This window comes from Rattus norvegicus, chromosome 7 (assembly GCF_036323735.1).
Source record: "Rattus norvegicus strain BN/NHsdMcwi chromosome 7, GRCr8, whole genome shotgun sequence".
Lineage (NCBI taxonomy): Eukaryota > Metazoa > Chordata > Mammalia > Rodentia > Muridae > Rattus > Rattus norvegicus.
The window spans coordinates 101,054,168-101,060,906 of record NC_086025.1 but is presented as its reverse complement, the minus strand read 5'-3'; positions in this window follow the sequence as shown (position 1 = coordinate 101,060,906).

Here is a 6,739-nt window from a genome sequence, read left to right as displayed (position 1 = left end):
CGAAGGATGGTCTCATAAGTGGATTAATCAATTGAGCTATTGAAAAACGATGGACTCTTAAAAGGTAAGACCTATTTGAAGGGAATAAATCCTTGGCAATTGTATCATGTTTTGACCCCTTTCTGCCTGCCTGCCAGCCTGCCCATCACTCTCCTTCTAGATAAACTACTAAGAGATGAACGAACAGCCCCATCTTACCATGCCTTCTTCACTATGATGTTAAACCTCACCACACAATGAGGAATAATAGCACCAAACAGCCAGCATTGGCACTAGTGTAGCCATGAACCTTTGATTTTTAAGTTGACTTTCTCCGAAACCTAACACTAGCATACACAGGATGCACATGGGGCAAATGGGGAAATATGGACACTGCAGGGTACTTCAAAGACCTGAGAGGTTTCTAAGGTCAGCACAGGGCACAAGGATAAATAGCAAACTCATAAAGCAGGGCATAGATACCAAAACAATCATCGAACATCAGCTGTATGCCAAGAGCAGCCCAGGTAGAGAACATAATGACCCCTGCCCTCAAGGAGCTCTTTGGTCCTATGGTGCCTGCTGAATCAGACCTGGCATCGATCACCTAAGACAATCCTGCAAAGGCTCCCCAAAGGACATAATGCCCAACGCCATACACAATGCCTTCCTCATGTGAGCTGGAGCAGCTTCTGACTCCCACGTTAACAGAAATCAGTGGATCTGGCAAAAGACACCCACTATACTAATAAAACGTAATGCTCAACTCAAGCAGCACAACCGCATAATCATAGCTCCCTGTAAAAACCATCTGAGTCTATACAGCATCACATTGATTCATTCTTCATGAAGCCCACTGGTTGCACAGATACCATCCAAGGGAGGCAGATGGGGGAGAAACGGTCAAATTGTATTTACTTCCTAAGAGATACAGTGTATCTTATTAACAATGGAAATGTCCCTCACACTCCAGAACAAGCAAGAAAAAAAGGAGGGGAGAGAAGAGGAGAGAGAAAACTGAACCACCCCCTCTTGCCCTTTTTATATGTAGGATGTATTTAAAGATTAAGCCTTAAAGTCTCAGCTTTCCTGGGACAGCAGCTGTAAGCAGCTGTCAGCTAACACTAGGCTTGTGTATGTCGATAATGTACACTTGATTCCACATCAAGAGCGGTCCCTTGGCCACAGTCATCAGATGTGGGCAAGCCACCTGTGCAGTTGTTCTCCCCTCAAAAATGCTCAAAGACCAGGACACTAACAAGGGTCCACTTTGTACTGCTGTTACCTGAAAGAAAATACCAAGATGGTACCAAGACTGGAACTGTGGTCACCTCAAGGGAATCACAAGAGGTTAGTTTTCTGATCTTCTCATGTTAACTTAAGGTGTTTATTTACTAGTAGATTAATCATTTTTAGTAAAACTATAGCAGGGTTTTCTGGCATGTGACTGTAAGTCCAGCACAGGAAGGATAGGGGAAGAGAAATGGAACCCAAAGCCAGTAGAAGCTGGGTAGTAGGAATCACTAAGAAACAAACATAGAGAATGATTTAGCACGTAAAACAATTTTCAATGGCTAAATGTCAAATCAGATAAAGTTATTATAGAGCATTGGCAAAGCAGTTTTTGAACTTCTGTTAATAAAGAAAGAATTTAGGTAAACTAATGTATCAGGAAGAAAGTATGCTGGGCACTGCGATACACACCTTTAATCCTAGCACTTGGGGGGGCAGGGCAGAGGCAAGCAGAAATCTGTGAGTGCAAGGCTAGCCTAGCGAGGCTAGCCTAGTCTACACAGTAAGTTTCATAGCAGCCAGAGCTCTATGGTGAGAATCTGTCTCCAAAAACCAAAAAGGGAAAAGAAAAACAGAAATGAGAAAAGAAAGAGAACACATACAGGCAACTTTGCCATGGTGCGCCCTACAAAGAAGGGCTGCAAAGTCCCAGCTTGGTGCACAAGAGTTTTGGGTGAACAGGAAGGTGCTGAAGAAAATTCTGAAGTGTCCCTTAAACTCAACTATGGCACCTGCAGAGTTGGAGGTGGTTTCAATTGACCTACGATAGTAATGTTACCACAAGAAAACCTGTTCTAAACACACAGAGGTCTTGTGCAAATAGGAAGCTGTCGGGGACGAAACATACATTGCTTTTCTCCTTGATGCCATTTGTCTGTCTCCTGAGTGCTCCAAATGACTGGTGTCCCAGCCAGATCTGCTAAGAAATGGTTGTTTTTCAAGCCTTCTTGTGCCATCAAAGGAGGTCTGGGCACCTCTGGTCTCTGGGGCTCTTTATAAGTTATGTAATCTGAGTCATTTCATGAGCTTGTCTTGGGCACTGTGGCTATGCTCAGGTGATTGTGCTTTTGGGATCCTTGGATGTGCTTCTGTGAGGAGACAGAAGTATCCTGATCATAGTGGGGTAGCATGTAGATAAAAGCAAACAAAGTCCCATCACTGGACAAGCTCAGAGCAAAGTGTCTACTTAAACTCCACAACTGAAGATATAGCTTAGGGCACATTTCTGCCTTTTGATTGGCACTGTATTTCATCTCAACCAGGAGAAGCTCTCTTGAGGCTGTGTCTGAAGAATGCACGTCCATTATCCAGGTGGTTCTCATTCCTTCCAGGAGAGAAGAGAATGACTACTTCAAAACCAAAGATCAAGGCCAGGCCTGAGGCTAGTGGCTTGCTCAGAATACCTTGCTCTTGGTGCTGAACTATTTAATGAGAGAGCAATGAATCCCTATTCTTTTGCCATAAGGAAGATAGTGAGCTAGAAATCTTTTCTGTGGCAACTGCCCTACCTGAACTGTATCTAATTCCTCCCTGAAAAGTATCCTGGAATACCTTGAATGTGGCGGTGGTATTATGTATGCATGAACATGTGCATGCATGTATGTGTATGTGTGTGTGTGTGTGTGTGTGTGTGTGTGTGTGTAAAAGGTTGTATTCGTGAATTTGACACAAACATGCACATACCAGGGAAGAGGGATCTTCCCCATCAGATTGGCTACAGATGCATTTGTGGAGCATTTTCTTGGTTGTTAATTGATGTAGGAGTGCCCAGCTCACTGTCAGCATTACAATCCCTGGACAGGTGGGCCTGAGTGAGGGGTATAAGAAAAAGCGCTGAATGAGGCAGTAAGTATATTGCTTGGTGGTCATCAAGGCACTAATAAAATCAAAGGCCAGAGGAGCAGCATCGACACCAACTCCCTGACCATACCTGACCACACTCCGTGGGCAACCTACCACTTCTCGCCAAGCTTCTTTCTTGCCAAGCTTCCACCATGTTCACTATTAAGGTGAGGGTACTGCGAGTGTTAATTGCCCTGTCACTGTCAAAACACTGGTTCCCTCTGCCACTTTGACCTCCATACTAGGATGCTAGAACTTACTAGAACAACCACAGGAAGCCAAAAGTAAGCATAACCTCCCCAATCTTCAGCAGATACCCTTTTGTCCCTGTTGAATCCTTGGCTCATGGTGAGATGTGATTTTTCAGGCTGGCTGCAAAGGAGTGATGTGCAAAACAATTCATATTGGTCATTTCTGAGGATCTCCTGTTTTCTCTATCTATCACCATAACAACCAACAGTCCATGAAAAGAGGAGGGAGCTCACTGCAGCCAAAATGGGGAGCCTACAAATGGACTAGCTACCTGAGAAAAATCAGTTCTTCACAGACTGTTCAGTCTCTCATGGACCCCTGGTCCCTTAGTGTTATCAGTGACTTTTTCTGACCCCCCAGGTGTTATCAACACCTGCACACTGAGGACATCAGTCAAATGCACACATCCTTTCTAAAAGTTTATAGCTACAGACTAATTTGCTCTCAGATTCCTGCAGTAGCACAAATAGAGAAAAGATTTTAAATACATGCTCTAAGCCGAGAGGACCGTAGACTAATTTTGCTATCTTAAGTCTAACAGGGGCCTGTGACCTGGAAAATTGAAAGTTATCATGGAGGAAGGAATGGAACCTTCTAAAATGACCCCTGTCCATAGATATGTGAACTGTCTGTCACCTCTTCTCACTAGAATACCAGTATACACATTTACCACATCAGTGGCTGCACATCATTCTCTGAGTCGTTTTCATGCGCTCTGCTTAAACTACAGCAGCAGACCCACACTGCAGCCAATATAGCAACTCACAGACAACCATGAAACTAGGGATGGATAAACCTTTCCAAACAGTCTGGGGTATAGGGCTCTGGTGAATAGCTTCCGGCCTAGCATCCATTAGTTTACTACTGTGCAGAGTACAGATAGAGGCTAGGTTCCTGTAAGCTCAGCCTCGTGGCAGCCCTGGTTTATGCCCTGCGGGCCTGCTGCTGTAATTTAAGTAGAACACAGGGAAGCATCTTGGAGTACAATATTCAGTCACTGATGTGATAAATGTGTATACTGTTCTCCTAGTGAGAAAAGATGACAGACAGTTCACAATGGAGCAAAAGGAACAGTGTAGACTCAGGGCCAAGTATTATGTTAGCTTTCCTACCTCCTTTTGTAATAGCATCAGAGAAATCAGGGCTCTCTGGACATGCGCCAAAGCTTTATTTTGATGTACCTTGTAATACATGCAGGAGGTAGTGCAGCACATGAACAACAGATACTGATGTGCTAAGACAAGATGAGACACATGTGCTCCTGAAAACGAAGAGAAGCCTGAATGATTTTGAGGACTTAGGAATAGAGGGGGGAAGCTCCCATCACAGCCTCAACCAGGATAATGTTCAGTGGCCAAGGCCATACCTGGGACCATCTACAAAGCAAAAGAGCCATTGCTTCATCTTGAATCTCCTAGAAATATGGAAGCATAGTTCCCAGTGGGTTGGGGATTTGGTGGATGTGAGGGTTCTTATCGGAATATGTGCTACACATAGCATACTGCTTTGACTCAGATGAGATGACATAGAAGCTCCCAGCTTTGACAGGGGAGCAGGGCCACAAAGGTTTCATGGTAGGTATAGGTTTTGGTGAAAGAAGGCATGCCTCACAGGGGTTGTGGTCCAACAGAGCTTAGCTATTGGAAGTGTGAGTGATGCAGAGAGATGTGGAGCTGAAAGCAGGCTCAAGGATGCATTCTTAATGAAGCCTCGAACTTTGTGAAACTCCATATCATCTATAATAGAGTCCGACGTGCATGGCTTTTAAATGGACTCTCTTTGCAAAATAAGGATAGTCTATCATCTAGGATCTACTCATTGTCTTATATTTCAAGAGAGTGGCTATAAAATCATTCAGGGCTAAGTTTAGTCCCCTCACTTCCGGTGAAATTTGAACAGCCAGGTGCTAATCTCTTGTTTTAACAGAGGAAGAAAGTGGTGAGTTTTGGGTGGTGTGTGTGTGTGTGGTGTGTGTGTGTGTGTGTGTGTGTGTGTGTGTGTGTGTGTGGTGTGTGTGTGTGTGTGTGTGGTGTGTGTGGTGTGTGTGTGTGTGTGTGTGTGTGTGTGTGTGTGTGTACATGCATGTGTACAGGGGCATATGTTTATACAGATATGTGGAGGTCAGAGTTCAGTTTTTAGTATTGTTCCTTCTTGATTTGTTTGGGTTTTTGGTTTGGTTTTAAACAGTCTCACGCTTGTCTTGTCCTCATAAAATCATCCAAGCTGGACAGCTAATGAACTCCAAAGATGTGCCTGTCTTTGCTTCCTCAGCACTGGGATTTTAAGCTTATGCCTCAATGTCTAGCTTTGTTACATGGCTTCTGGCAATCAAACTCAGGACTTCTGTCTTACACAGCAAACTATTTACTAACTGGGCTTTCTCCCTAGCCTGAGGTCTAATGTATTTATTTAAGCAAAACAAGTTTTAACTCTTTAAAAATATGTGGATAAAGAAGAGGTATAAGAGAGCTCTGTGGCCCATAAAGGGGGGGAGGAGGAGGGATTAGGGGGATGTTTGCCCGGAAACCGGGAAAGGGAATAATACTCGAAATGTAAATAAGAAATACTTAAGTTAATAAAAAAAAAAAGAGAGAGAGAGCTCTGTGGCCTTTCCTTACCCATAAAGCCACATTCCCTTCTATTCAAGCACACCTTACAAATGTACTTCATAAGAATCAGAATGTGTGCAGTTGAGGTGTCCCATGAAGGCCAAGCCTTCCCTGGGAGAATGAGTTGGTCATCTGGCTTCAGTGGTTGGCCTGCATTCCTTACTGCCCATTGTAATGATCACCAAGAAACAGCTGCACGTTCTCAGATCCAGATGAGCTCTCCTCATGCCTGGTTTAACTCCTGTCAACTAGTCAGCTCTCCAGCACTACACACACAACTGTGCTCATCACATTAGAGAAAGGTTATTTGTGTGATGTACCTGTCTATGATTGCTTAGTTGGTCTTGGTACCCTTGGGCCTATGGCAAAGGCAGCACATCGTGTTAGTGAGTGAGCTATGTATCAAAAGCACTCACCTCATAAACAAAAGGAGAGAAGAAAAGCAATATTCTAGGTCCCACTTCCCTTTAGGACACCCCTCCAATGACTTAGTCATCCCACTAAAACCTCATCTTAGAGGTTCTATAACATCCAATAGTAGCATGCTCACAAGCAAGCTTTTACAACAAATACCATTGGGGATTTAACACCAAAAGATACCTTTGCAAAATTGCTTCACGATTCTTTCAACTGTCTTTATGCACCAGGCTGGACTCCCCTAATCTCTGCACTACCATATTGGTCAGGCACTTCAGGGGGTCACATCCTTCTTCACCAGCCCTGACTAAGCCCCCTGTAGTGCCAAGCTATGACCTTAATTATTT